Source organism: Microtus ochrogaster, chromosome 5, assembly GCF_000317375.1.
Source record: "Microtus ochrogaster isolate Prairie Vole_2 chromosome 5, MicOch1.0, whole genome shotgun sequence".
Classification (NCBI taxonomy): Eukaryota; Metazoa; Chordata; class Mammalia; order Rodentia; family Cricetidae; genus Microtus; species Microtus ochrogaster.
In genome coordinates this window covers 7,678,161-7,692,214 of record NC_022012.1, presented here as the reverse complement: position 1 = coordinate 7,692,214, position 14,054 = coordinate 7,678,161, and the positions used below count along the sequence as shown (strand labels likewise).

Here is a 14,054-nt window from a genome sequence, read left to right as displayed (position 1 = left end):
TAAGTGTGAGAGAATTCAACATCCCACTCTTACCATTGGCGATGTCTGCCATACAGAGACTCAAGAGAGAAATAATGAAACTAACAGTATTTGTGACTCAAATGGATTTAACAGACATTTACAGAGCATTTCACCCCACAAAAGAATATACCTTCTTCTCAACACCTCATGTAACCTTCTCTAAAACCGAACACATATGTGTTCACAAAGCAAATATCAATACACACAAAAAATTTGAATTACCCAATGTATCTTATTGGACTCAGGTTATTAAAGACAGAGTTTAACAACACAAACTACAAAAGCCTACAAATTCATAGAAACTGAACAACTCTGAACTGAATTATCCCTGGGTCAAGGAAGAAATAATTAAAGACTTCTTACAATTTAATGAAAATAAATGTGCAACATACTGAAGCTTATTGAACACTATGAAAATAGTGCTATGAAGAAAGTTCATAGCACTGGGTACCAACATAAAGAAGTGGGAGAAATCTCATATTAGCAACTTAACAGCACACCAGAAAGCTCTAGAACAAAAAGAAGCAAACTTACCCAGGAGAAGTAGATGTCAGGAAATAATCAAGTTCAGGTTTGATATCAATAAAATAGAAACAAAGAGAACAATACAAAGCATCAATGAAATGAAAAGTTGGTTCTTTGAGAAAATCAACAGGATAGACAAACCATTATCTATACTCACTAAAAGGCAGAGAGAGAATATACAGCTTAGAAAAGTCAGAAGGAAAAAGGAGGACATAACAACAGACACTAATGAAATCCTGAAAATCACTTGGTCATAGTTCAAAAATATGTACTTCACAAAATTGGAAAATCTAAAATAAAGTAACAATTTCTTTGATAGAATTGGCATACCAAAATTAAAATCAAGACCAGATAAATAATTTAAATAGTTCTATAACCCCTAAAGAAATAAAAGCAGTCATTAAGTCTCCCAATCTTTTTTTAAAAAAATCCCAGGGCTATATGGTTTCATGGCAGAATTCTATCAGAACTTCAAAAAACTAATACCAATACTCCTGCAATTGTTACACACAATAGAAACAGAATGAATATTGTGCAATTCTGTTTATAAGGTGATGTGGGATTCCTCTCCATATACTATTGGTTAATAAAGAAGCTGCTTTTATCCAATGGCTTAAAGGAATATAGCCAGATTGGAAAAGATATAAAGAGAGACTAGACAGAATCAATGAGAAGACATTTAGCCACCAGAAGAGAAAGATGTGAGCTGCCAGCTGGTACCTTGCTAGTAGGCCATGAGCCTCATGGTAAAATATAAATTAATAGAAATGGCTTAATTTAAGATATAAGAGTCAGCCAGAAATACACTTAAGCTGTTAGCCAAACAGTATTACAATTAATACAAATTTCTATGTGATTATTTTGGGAGCCTGGGCAGCAGTCTCTCCCAACAAATTGGCATCCAACATGTTCTAGTTAAATTCACATAAAACCTGAGGGAGCTTGGAAAGGAATTCTACAAACAAACAAAAAAATTGTCACATTATTTTCCTGGATGGGCTCTTTTTGCTGGCAGCGTGCAGCAGCTCCTTTAAGAGAGGCCTTCCTGATTCAGCTGTAGCATAAAAAACAAAACAAAACATGGGTTCAGAATGGCTTCCTGGTTTGTGCTGCCAGCACAGACTCTGGCTTTTTCAGGAGGCTGAGTACGTGAATGGCGTATGTGGGCAGCATGCTGCAAGTTACTTGATAGCAACATGGGCCAGCTGGTTACCAGAGTTGAGGTGGTAAGCATGACTCCCACCTGGCAGTCTCAGACCAGTGAACAGATGTCTGCCTTGTTGGAACCAACAGGCAGGACTGAGGAGTTGGTCCTAGCCATGCCTACTTAGCAAAAATAAATAAATAAGTAAATAAATAAATAAATAGTCTAAATGGTTCGCAGTATTGGATAAATGTATGCAGGCTTTGGAGAGAGAGAGGGAAAAGAGTATCGAGAGGTATAAAAAGAAGTAAAGTGTTTAACAAAAATGAAACAAAAGTCTTTCTTATATTTAAAGACACAGAGTACAGTCACAAATTAAAGTAATAATGAAAATAAGCCACACAATTTGGAATATACACAGAGAGTATGGTTATGTATATTATTGTGTTTTCTTTAAATTTTTTGACTGTGAAGGAGCTAAGTACAGAGAGACATTTTATTGTTTGGGCTACTAAGCTAAACCAACGTAAATATTTTAAAAGTATATTGGGTACAAAATTTGAGTCTAAGGATTTGTTGCTTTGGAAAAGAGGTTCTTCTTTTGTTTCCACAGAGAATGAGAACCTCTGGATTCCTTTTAGACTAATGTGGTTTGATGGACCAAGACTCCCCCCAAAAGGTTGACATAAACACCCCCAAAATTACTCTATCCAAGCAAAAACAGGAAGCAGTTTGGAGAGAATTATGCCCAAATTCCCTAAATGATTGTTTATAAATATTTGTTTACATTTAAAGGGGGATATGCTATAGAGATGGATACTTTGCATTGATATGAATCTTGGTTTATTGATACAAATTTAAGGTCAATTTTGTTATAATGTATACTTATGCTCTTGTTTAAGGTATTGTGTTTGTCCAGTTCATTTAAAAATTTCATGTATAATTAAGAAATACAGGTTAATAAAGAGTCACCTATAATAGTCAAGCTTGTAGTCATATTAGTTAGGTTTTTTTAGATATACACAGATATATTTCATATGGATAGTTATTCTTCAAACCTTTCAAAGATTAACAGAATATAGGATTTAAAATGTTTTAAGAACTTAGGACTTTTCTCCACAATGAGACACATCTGTTCCTGACAGCATCAATTGCTTCAAGAGAAAGATGGGCCACGAAGAGTCTTCTTATGGAGTTTGCTAGCCATTTGGGCAAGAAACTGCTCTTGCCTGGACTCCTTTATGCTATGCTGTATGAAATGGATATGGAGGACCCACAGAAAAATGACTGATGAAATTGCCTAAAAGTGAGAGAGTCTTTCTAGGTTCTTGCTTCATAAAAGAACCTGCCATACATTCTTCAGGACACAAAGGAAAACAACTGATGTACTTTGCCATTACAAGGTAAAGCTGATCTTCAAATTTCCTGCTTCATGGAAATGTCTGCTAGTTACTATGGGCTTGTAGGCTGAAGATTGGATGCCCCAACATTACAGAAGAACTTTGTGTGACTGTCCAGGCAGGACAATGTTTCTGTCAATTCTAGAGTTTTGGAAATTGCTTACAATGTACTTCCTTTTAATTTAGGTAATATTATATCCTTCTGGGGTCTTTGATGGAGTTGAAGAATAGATAGCTATAATTATAGCTTTCCTTAGTTATAATACAAAATAAAATAGTAAATATTGTAACTGTAGTTCTTTCTTGATACGTGTTTTGTTATATGTAATTTTACTATGTTAAAGTTAAAACCTTCCTTTTTATTTAGACAGAAAAGGGGAGGTGATGTGGGATTCCCCTCTGTATACCATTGGTTAATAAATAAGAAGCTTTTGGCCAATGGTTTAACAGAATATAGTCAGGCTGAAATAGATATAGATAGAGAGTAGGTGGAGTCAGTGAGAAAACATGTAGCCACCAGAGGAGAAAGACATGAAAACAGCTGGAGCCTTTTGGTAAAATATAAAATAATAGAAATGGGTTAATTTAAGATGTAAGAGTTAGCCAGAAATATGCTTAAGCTATTGACCAAGCATTATTGCAATTTATACAGATTTCTGTGTGATTATTTTGGGAGTCTCGTCAGCTGTGAAACAAACAAGTAGTCTCCCCCAACAATGAGGCTACAATTACCCTGATACCTAAGGTAAATAAAGATACAACAAAGAAATAGAATATAGACAAATCTCTCTCATAAAAACTGATGCAAAATTACTCAATAAAATACTGGCAAACCAAACCCAAGGATACATAAAAAAGCAATCCACCTTGATCAAGTAGGCTTTATCCAAGAGATGCAGGGATGGGCCAACATACAAAAATCTGCCAGTGTAGTCCACCATATAAACAATCTGAAAGAAGAAAACCATATGATCATTTCATCGGTTCCTGAAAATCCTGTGACGAAATCTTACACTTCATGATAAAATTCTTAGAGCGATCAGGGAACACAACTAAAGATAATAAAAGCAATATATTGCAAGCTGACAGCCAGCATCAAATTAGATGGAGAGGAAATCAAAGTGATTTTACTAAAATCAGGAGCAAGACAAGGTTGTACACTCTCTTCAAATCTATTTGATATAGTACTTGAAGTTCTAGCTAGAGCAATAAGACAATAGAAGCAGCACTGGGATACAAATTGGAAAGGAAGAATTCAAAGTTTTGCTGTTTGCATATGACATGATAGTTTACAGAAGTAACCCCTAAAACCCCAATGGGGAAATGCTACAGCTGATAAACATCTTCAATGATGAGGCTAGATACAAAAAAGTAAATCTAAATCCCTTCTGTATACAAATGATAAATAGGCTGAGAACGAAATCAGAGAAACAACTTTAAAATAGTAACAAATAATATAAAATATCTTGGGGAACCTCTAACCAAATAGGTCAGTCCCGTATGATAAGAACTTAAGCATTTGAAGAAAAAATTGTAGGAGATATCAGAAAATGGAAAGATCTCCCATGCTCTTGGATAGATAGGCTTCATCCAAGTATAGTAAATACGACAATGCTACAAAAAGCAATCTTCAGACTCAATGCAATACTCATCAAAATCCCAACACAATTATTCACAGACCTCAAAAGAACAATACTCAACTTTATATGGGAAAACAAAAAACCCAGGATAGCTAAAACAATAAAGAAACTTCTAGAGGTATCACCACAGCTGACTTCAAGTTCTACTATACAGCTATAGTAATGAAAACAGCATGGTATTGGCTAAAAATATACAAGTTAATCAATGGAATTGAATCAAAGACCCTGATGTAAATACATACACATATGAACACCCGATTTTTGACAAAGACGTCACAATTATACAAAGAAAAAAGAAAGCATCTTCAACAAATAGTGCTGACATAACTGGATGCCCACACAAAGAAGAATGCAAATACATCCATATCTATCACCTTGAACAAAACTCAAGTTCAAGTTGATCAAAGTACTCAACATAAATTCAGTTACATTAAACCTGATAAAAGAGAAAGTGGGAAGTAGCCTTTAACACACTGATACAGAAGGCAATTTCCTGAATATGATACCAGTAAAACAGATACTGAGATCTGAGATATATGGGACCTCCTGAAACTGAAAAGCTTTTTAAAACAAAGGGAACTGTCAATAAGACAAAATGTCATCCTAGAGAATGGGAAAAGATTTCCATCAGCCCCATATCTGACAGAGGGCTGATCTCTAAAACATTCAAAGAACTCAAGAAACTAGACATCAAAATACCAAAATGACCAATTAAAAATTCTGTACAGATCTAAGCAGAGAAGTCTCAACAGAACAATCTAAAATGACCAAGATACACTTTAAGAATTATTCAATAGCCTTAGCCATCAGGGAACTGTAAGTCAAAACAATTCTGAGATACTATCTTACACCTCTCAAAATGGCTAAGATCAAAAATGCTAATGACAGCCTATGTTGGAGAGAATGCGGAGTAAGGGGAACGCTCCTTCACTGCTGATGAGAGCACTAATTTGTAAAGGCACTTTGGAAGTCGATAAGGCAGTTTCTCAGAAAACCAGGAACCAATATACAATAGACAGTTACACCAATCTTGGGCATAGACCCAGAGGATGCTCAATCATACCAAAAGGACACTAGCTCAACTATATTCATAACAGTTTTATTCATAATAGGCAGAACTGGTAACAGCTTAGATGCCCCTCAGTTGAAGAATGAATAAAGAAAATGTTGTACATTTATACAATGGGGTATTACTTAGCTGTAAAAAACAATGACATAGCTCCTCGAAGCTCGAGAGTGCTGCGTGAGCCATCGGGGCTGCAGTCCCCTACCTCGGTTCTCCGCGCGGTCTTTGTCCGCCACTTTGTTCTCGCTGCGCTGGTGTCGTTCTCGCCCCCGTCTCCGCCCGCCCCGCGCACCCGGGGCCTTGCCCGCCATGGTCACCCGGCCCGAGCCTGAGGTCGAGGCCATGGATGCTGGGCTGGCCGTGGCGCCGTCGGGCTGCTCGCATCTGGGCAGCTTCAAGGTGGACAACTGGAAGCAAAACCTGCGGGCCATCTACCAGTGCTTCGTGTGGAGCGGGACGGCCTAGGCCCGCAAGCGTAAGGCAAAGTCCTGCGTCTGCCTTATCTGCGGCATCCACCTAAACTGGCTGCACTCCTGCCTCTACTGTGTCTTCTTTGGCTGTTTCACCAAGAAACACTTCCATGACCATGCAAAGTCTAAGCGGCACAACCTGGCTATTGACCTGATGTATGGAGGTATATACTGCTTCTTGTGTCAGGACTACATCTATGACAAGAACATAGAAATCATTGCCAAAGAGGAGCAACGCAAGGCTTGGAAGATGCAAGGTGTTGGAGAGAAGTTTTCAACTTGGGAACCAACCAAGCGGGAACTGGAACTGCTGAAGCACAACCCAAAGAGGCGGAAGATCACCTCCAACTGTACCATAGGTCTGCATGGACTGATCAACCTGGGGAACACATGCTTCATGAATTGCATCGTGCAGGCGCTGACCCACACACCACTTCTGAGAGATTTCTTCCTGTCAGACAGGCACCGCTGTGAGATGCAGAGTCCCAGCTCCTGCCTGGTCTGTGAGATGTCCTCTCTCTTCCAGGAGTTTTACTCGGGGCACCGCTCCCCACACATTCCATACAAGCTGCTGCACCTGGTGTGGACACACGCCCGGCACCTGGCGGGTTATGAACAGCAGGACACACATGAATTCCTCATTGCAGCCCTGGATGTCCTCCACCGGCACTGCAAAGGTGATGACAATGGGAAGAAAGCCAACAACCCTAACCACTGCATTTGCATCATCGACCAAATCTTTACGGGTGGGCTCCAGTCTGATGTCACATGTCAAGTCTGCCACTGGGTCTCCACCACCATAGACCCCTTCTGGGACATCAGTTTAGACCTGCCCGGTTCTTCCACCCCATTCTGTCCCTTGAGCCCAGGGAGTGAGGGCAGTGTGGTTAACGGGGAGAGCCATGCATCAGGCACCACCACTCTCACAGACTGCCTGCGAAGATTTACCAGACCAGAGCACTTAGGAAGCAGTGCCAAGATCAAGTGTAGTGGTTGCCATAGCTACCAAGAGTCCACAAAGCAGCTCACCATGAAGAAGCTGCCCATTGTGGCCTGCTTCCATCTCAAACAATTTGAACACTCAGCCAAACTTCGGCGGAAGATCACCACATACGTGTCTTTTCTGCTGGAACTGGACATGACTCCCTTTACGGCCTCCAGCAAAGAGAGCCGGATGAATGGGCAGTACCAGCAGCCCCTGGACAGTCTCAACAATGACAACAAGTACTCCCTGTTTGCTGTTGTTAACCATCAAAAGACCTTGGAGAGCGGCCACTACACCAGCTTCATACCGCAGCACAAAGACCAGTGGTTCAAGTGTAATGATGCCATCATCACCAAGGCCAGCATCAAGGATGTGCTGGACAGTGAAGGGTACCTACTCTTCTACCACAAGCAGTTCCTGGAATATGAGTAGCCTCCTACCCTGCTGGCCAGGAAAAGAGAAAGAGAGAAAAGTTGGCAATCTTCCCGACATGATCCCTGGTTTCCTCACATCAGAACACCGTGGTATCCCTCCTGTGCAGATGTGCCTCACACATGGCCCCTCTGCACCAGGAGATGTTAGAGTGGATATGAGCTGTAAGACTTGAGTGGAGTGTGCTCTTGGGTGGACAGGAGCCAAGGGGCCACCTCTTCTCAACCTTGTGGTATGCTGAGGGCGGATGTCCTCAGAGCAGACCAGCCTCTGCCTGGTGCTTCACCCTGTCACCCAACACTGGTTTTAAAAGCACTGCGCTGTTGAAAATGAGCCCATGAAAGCTGTAGAGTAGCAGAAGTGATGCCGGAGGGCAGAGTGCTTGCTGTGTTGTGTGGCATGAAGGGCAGGGGTGTGTCCTTTCTAAAGTTGTAAAATAGCCCTGGGCCCAGGTTGAGGCCACCCACAGGCTTAAAACATCTGGTCTACAGATAACTTTGTATCAACTAACTGCATGTGGAAACACCAGCCCAGATGTTCCCTTTGTTTTCTAGAAATAGGCGTCTTACCTCTACCCCTTGCTCTTCTTCCACGCTAGTGAATTTCATAAACGTGATAGCAGTGAAGTGAATGATTATCAAGTTTATATGGAAAGCTAGGTGACCTTTCCTGAGAGCAGAATGTCTTGCTTTTTGATCAGTGTTGTTTCCTCACCCTGTACCCCTCCCTCCTCCCCACTCAGTTAGCTGGTGGCCAGGCATGGGGAACAGGGTCTCTGTTATCTTGGTCCTTTTGCCTGTCCGGGTGGTTTAGTGGAGGAGTGAGATTTGAAGCTGAGTGCTCCAGGTGGAGACCGCATTGCTTTGTGTCGCCAGCCCACTTCCCTCTGCTCTGTTCGCTATAGTTTCAGTAAAGGCCAGAATGAAAAGGCTTGGTGGTGACCAGTTCTGCTGACAGAGTCAATCATGAAATTTCTTGTAAGATATTTTGCAAGTGTTTTTGGACAAGGCTTAGGTTGAATATTTCTAAGAAGTTAAAATCTAGGGTCTTAGTGTTTCTCTTTATAGCACTGCCTTTTCAGTGGTGCTTGCCTAGGGGCCTGCCGCACGTCACTGCAGGGTTTTAGGGCCGCCAGGCTCTGAGCTGTAGTCTACAGCAGGTATCTTATGTATCATTCATGCATAGCAAGCACAGCTCTATTCCTATTGTCCTTTATTTACACACCTTAAATTTGAATTCCATATACTTATCATGTGTACAGAATTTTTTTTTAACTATTTGAAAATAAGACATTTATTTACTGACAGGCTACAAAAAAGCAGGGCAGGTTCCAGCCCAGCTCCTTAGCTAGTTGTGACAGGATGAGGTATCTGTGGCAGAACTAAGTGGCCGCTGTCCAGTTAGTGTAAAGATCACCAGAAGTCAGGGGCAGCTAAAGCCTCCTGTGCAGTGTACCCGTGTTCCTATTTCTGCATTTAAAGCAAAGAACAAACTTGAAGCATGTTTCTGAAGAAGCTCTTTTTGAGAAATATGGGTGAACCCAGATTCTCAGACATGGACCCGTGTTTGTGGGACTCAGCTGTGGAGGTACCCTTGGGGAATCTATTCTGTTTGTGAACCCCCATAGGAAAGACGTCACTGTGGTTGGCCTAGAGGAACCAGAGCCCAAACCTCTTCCTGAAGGTCTGCCTCTGACACTGGTGGATGGGGCATCCAGAGACAGAGGAAATGAGCAGGTGTGCTGGCCAGGCCTGCTTCCTCTGTCCCCACAGCACACAGCCAGTTTCTACCTGAGGAGGACAAAACCTGTTTTCTGCCAGAGTGAAACCTTTTATAGCCAAATGCATTCCCCTTCTTTACCGCCGGCTTAACATTCTAAGAACTTTGCTGTGTGCCTGCGGCAAGGGCAAGGAGGCCAACCAACTCCTTGACTGCCGCACATCTGTCTGGCCCTACCTCTGTGTCTTGGGACGTTCAGCATGCTGTCTCAGGCATGTGTGGATGGCTGAGGAGCAGATTGGAGTGGTGGGTGAGCTTGGGAAGTTCTTTCAGTTACCCCTTCGGATAGCAGGGCAGGAAAAGGGTTTCCCATCCAAGGACCATCCAGTATAGGTGCCCAGATGGTTGGGAAGTGTGTGCGACCACAGGACTGCCTTACCCAGCCCCAGTCTAGAGCGTGAGCAGACCTCTTCTATGGCCGCTGGTACCAGCCTCACAGGAGACCAAACTAGCTCTCTTCAGATGGCTTCAACTCAGGAGGTGGGGTGGGATCTGCAGTTCCTCTCTTCATCCCAGGAGACCCCCCTCAAGCTGGGCTCTGGCCTGAGCGACCTACACCATGTGAACCTGAGTGCTCTTGTGTTTGGCTTGGTATGTATGCTTTTCCTTGTGTAAAATCATTGTTCTTTTTGACCAGTGGCTTGTTTCATTTATTATAGCTTTGAAATAAAATGTGAGGGGGAAAAAAATCCAAAAAAAAAAAAAAAACCAATGACATAATGAAATTTGCAGAAAATAGATAAAAGTAGAAAAAAATCATCCTAAGTTAACCCAGACCCAGAAAGACAAACATGTTATGTACTCACTCATAAGTGGATATTAGCTATAAAGTAAAGAATAACTGGGCTACAATACACAGCACCCGAGAGGCTAGATAACAAGGAGGGCCCAAAGAGGGATAATGAATTACCCTGGGAAGGGCAAATAGAAGAGAACTCCTGAGCAAATTTGGTGTAAATGTTGTGGTGGTGGAAAGTAGGTGGTAACATGAGGGACCTAATTAGGCATTTTGGAGGCAGGACCCATGGGTAAAATAATGAAACTGATGTCTTGATGGAGGAGCCATTTTGGGATTAGGGAGAATCGTTGTGCCAGTGAAACTCCCAGGAATCCACAGGGATGACCAAGTCTAAGACCTTTAGCAATAATGAAAAGGGTGCTTAAACTGGCCATCTCCTATAATAAGAGTTGTGTTACCCTAACTTTCATCAGAGACTGTCATCCAGTAACTGACAGAAGTACAGGCAGAGATCTACAGTGAAGCACTGGGTTGAGCTCCAGGTGTTCTGTTGAAGAGAGGGAGGAAGATTGTATAAGCCAGGGGGTCAAGGCCATGAAGAGGGAACCACAAAGAAAACTGACCTGAGCTAGTAGGAGCACATAGACTCTGGACAGCTAGGGAGTCTGCATGGGATTGACCTAGGCCATCTGCATGTGTGTGACAGTTGTGTAGGTTGGTCTTGTTTTCACACTTCTGGCATTGGATCAGAATCTGTCCCTGGTGTGTTAACTGGCTTTTGGGAACCTGTTCCCCATGCTGGGTGGCTTCTTTCAGCTTTGATGCAGAGACAGGAGCTTGATCCTGCTTCAACTTGGTATGTCATGCTTTGTGGACTCTCATGGGAAGCCTTACCTCTTCTGAATGAAGGCAGAGAAGGAGTAGATGGTGGGAGAGAAGAGGGGAGGTGGGAAAAGGAAATGGGAGGGGAGAAGGGAGGGGAAACTGTGACCAGGATGTAAAATAAGTGAAAAATTTTAATTAATAAGTAAAAAGAATAATGAAAATAGAAATTTTGGGTGATTGAAATGTTTTGCAGTTGTGAAAATAAATAAATAAATAAATAAATAAATAATAAAAATGAAAATAGAAATTTTGTATGATTAAAATACTTCGTAGTTGTGAAATTATTGTGTTTTTTTAAAATAAGAGTTGCAAACAGCAACTATGGTAGTGTCATTAGTTAAAAGGTGTGTGCAAGAACACCGTACTTAATTTTACACAAACCACTGATAAAAATTTTGTTTTTCTCTCTGGTGTGGCATCACATGCCTTTAATTTGCCTTGTACTCTCAAGGCAAAAGAAGGCTGATCTCTGTGAGTTCAAAGCCAGTCTGGGTCTATATAGTGAGTCTTGGTCCAACCTGGGCTGATTATTAAAATTCACTCTTTTTGTGTGTGTATGCATTTATGTATGTGTGTGTGTGTATATCTCTGTGTGTGCATGTGTGTGCATGCATGTGTTTGTTCAGGTCTTTTTAAGGTAATCCCAGCTACTATGTGTTAGTGACTGTTACAGCCATTTGCTCCAGAAACCAGCATCTCATGGTATTCCTTATTCTCTGGCTTTTGCCATCCCCTCTACTATGTCTGTGACGTTCGCTAGACCTTGCCAGTGTTATAGAAGTGACTTACTTTGATATGACAGGAAAAATCTTGCTCTCTGGTAACTGGGAGCAATCGGCTGGAGACATTCCAAGGAAAATGATATTTGTGCCTTCAGCCAATCCTGCCAATTAGCTGAAAGAACTCCCAGGGGAACCCCAAATTTAAGATGAGCACTAAGCACTCATAGGCACCCATGTTGCAGGTTTATTAGCCTGTAAACAGAGTCAATATCCTAGCAGCACTCGATCGCTAATCATAAGACATTTCACTTAATAAATGCACGCTGCTTGACACTACTAAATCTTATCCACATTTGGGAAACTAATATAGGTAATTTTCATATGTTTTTGCTTGCAGATATCAGCTTTTAAACTGAAACTCGGGATTGTATCTGTGGACTTGAGTTAATAAAATGCATCAAAGTGTTTTCTAAAACAAAGGAGTATGTGCTGAGTTGTTGTCCTGAAGAGTAAAATTACATGAACTAAGGGATATGCCTGCAGATGACTTGTAACTCTTAATGTCATCAACAGAGAATCTCCAGTATTATAATCATTATCTGTCCCCCATCTTGTCCTGCTTGCTCAATTGCCCCCTCTTTTCTTCTAAATATCATGTTGCTATGTTCTTATGCCAAAGGCTCTTGTGTATTACATAATGATTGGGTAGCATTAAGCTTAGAAGAGATTTAAGATCTATTTGGTTATTTTCAAAAATTCAAATCCCACATGAGTCTCTAGCATCTATGATAATAGATTAAAATGTATTTACTGAATCAATTCACATTACCTGTAGGAATCATGATATGTATATGACCTCTTGTCTTTCAGATGGAAGTGCACATAATTTGGACCCAGAGAGATTGGCATATTTTAAATTGATTTAATATTTGCCTGAGCAGTTTGAAATATGAAGGCATCAGATAAGGGCAATATGTGAAGCCACATTTCTGTTCATGGGGTACATTTAGAAAGGCTCTGACCATTGCCTGATTTCATTGTACAATATATATTTGTTCCTTAGTGAAACTCAAAATTACATACAGAGAAATGGATTTCCCTTAACAAAAGTTTATTTGATCATTGAGCCAGTCTCATGGAAGACTCCCGGCTTTTACTCTAGGAAGTTACATATAAATAGAAATGTGAATGAATATATTAGGTGCACACCCAAGCTTCATTAAAAAAAATAACAAAGAAGAAAAGCATCTTTTCATGTGTGGCCAGAGAAGGTACCCTGCCCTTCTAGAGGGCATTATTTAAAGGCAAAACCCAGAAAAATTACATTAACAAGGTGTGGGGTGATGGGTTTCTAAGTTGTAGGATCCCTGATTCACTGACGTTTGTCTAGGGGTGTCTGGTGAAGACAGATGCATGTTGGCTGGCAGGTGGTCCTATCTACAAGGTTTGGAAGGTTAGGAATTTCCTTTGGATGGTCTGTTCCTGGGTGGTGCCTGGGTAGTCTCAGTTTGTGGTCTTTATCAGAACCAGGGTAAACTACAGACCTCTACTGAGCATAACAACATGGTGGGTCCAACAAGAGGAAAACAATTACAGAGTTGAAATGGTGAGACCAGGGAAGGTTGTTTAACAATGAGACCCCTGTTTCCAAAAGTGCAGTTAGAGGAGAAACGCATTACAAAGGGATCCTCACAGAAAGTCTAGCCCGAGGAAAAGAACACTAGATAATTCTTCTATTCTAGGAATAATGGAAGACTCCACAGAGGTTCTGACCTATTCTGGAAAGAAATGAGAAAGAAATATTAGCAGTATTTCTTAGAAAGTCAGAACAAACAGCCTAAATAAGGCCTGTCAGAAGAAATAGAAAGATGCCGAGAGAAAAGTAAAACCCAAGTAATAATGCCAAAATTTGTTTCTGTTCCAAATGTGAATGAGCCTCCTCTCAGGAAATTGATCCAGAAAATAGGATTAGCTGACAAGAAACTTCAACGTGAAAAAAATATTCTACTAGGAATACTGTTATGGTTGCTATCTTTTCCCCCTATAGAATTCATCTACATTTATTTCTAAATAATAAATTCAAAAAGTTAAACCAGAGATAGAGAAATTGCTGAATGGTCAAGAGGATTTGCTGCTTTTGCAGAGGATCCAAATTCAGTTCCCAACATCCATAATAGCCATGTCAGAGAGCTCACAGTGTAACTCCAGCTCCAAGGGACCCAATGCCTTTTTCTGGCTTCTACATG

At 41.0% G+C, this 14,054-nt stretch overlaps 1 pseudogene; it reads left to right on the top strand.

Moving 5' to 3' along the window:
* Positions 1–6,105: 6,105 nt before the first annotated feature.
* LOC101993202 lies at positions 6,106–7,714 on the top strand (annotated as a pseudogene).
* Positions 7,715–14,054: the final 6,340 nt, after the last annotated feature.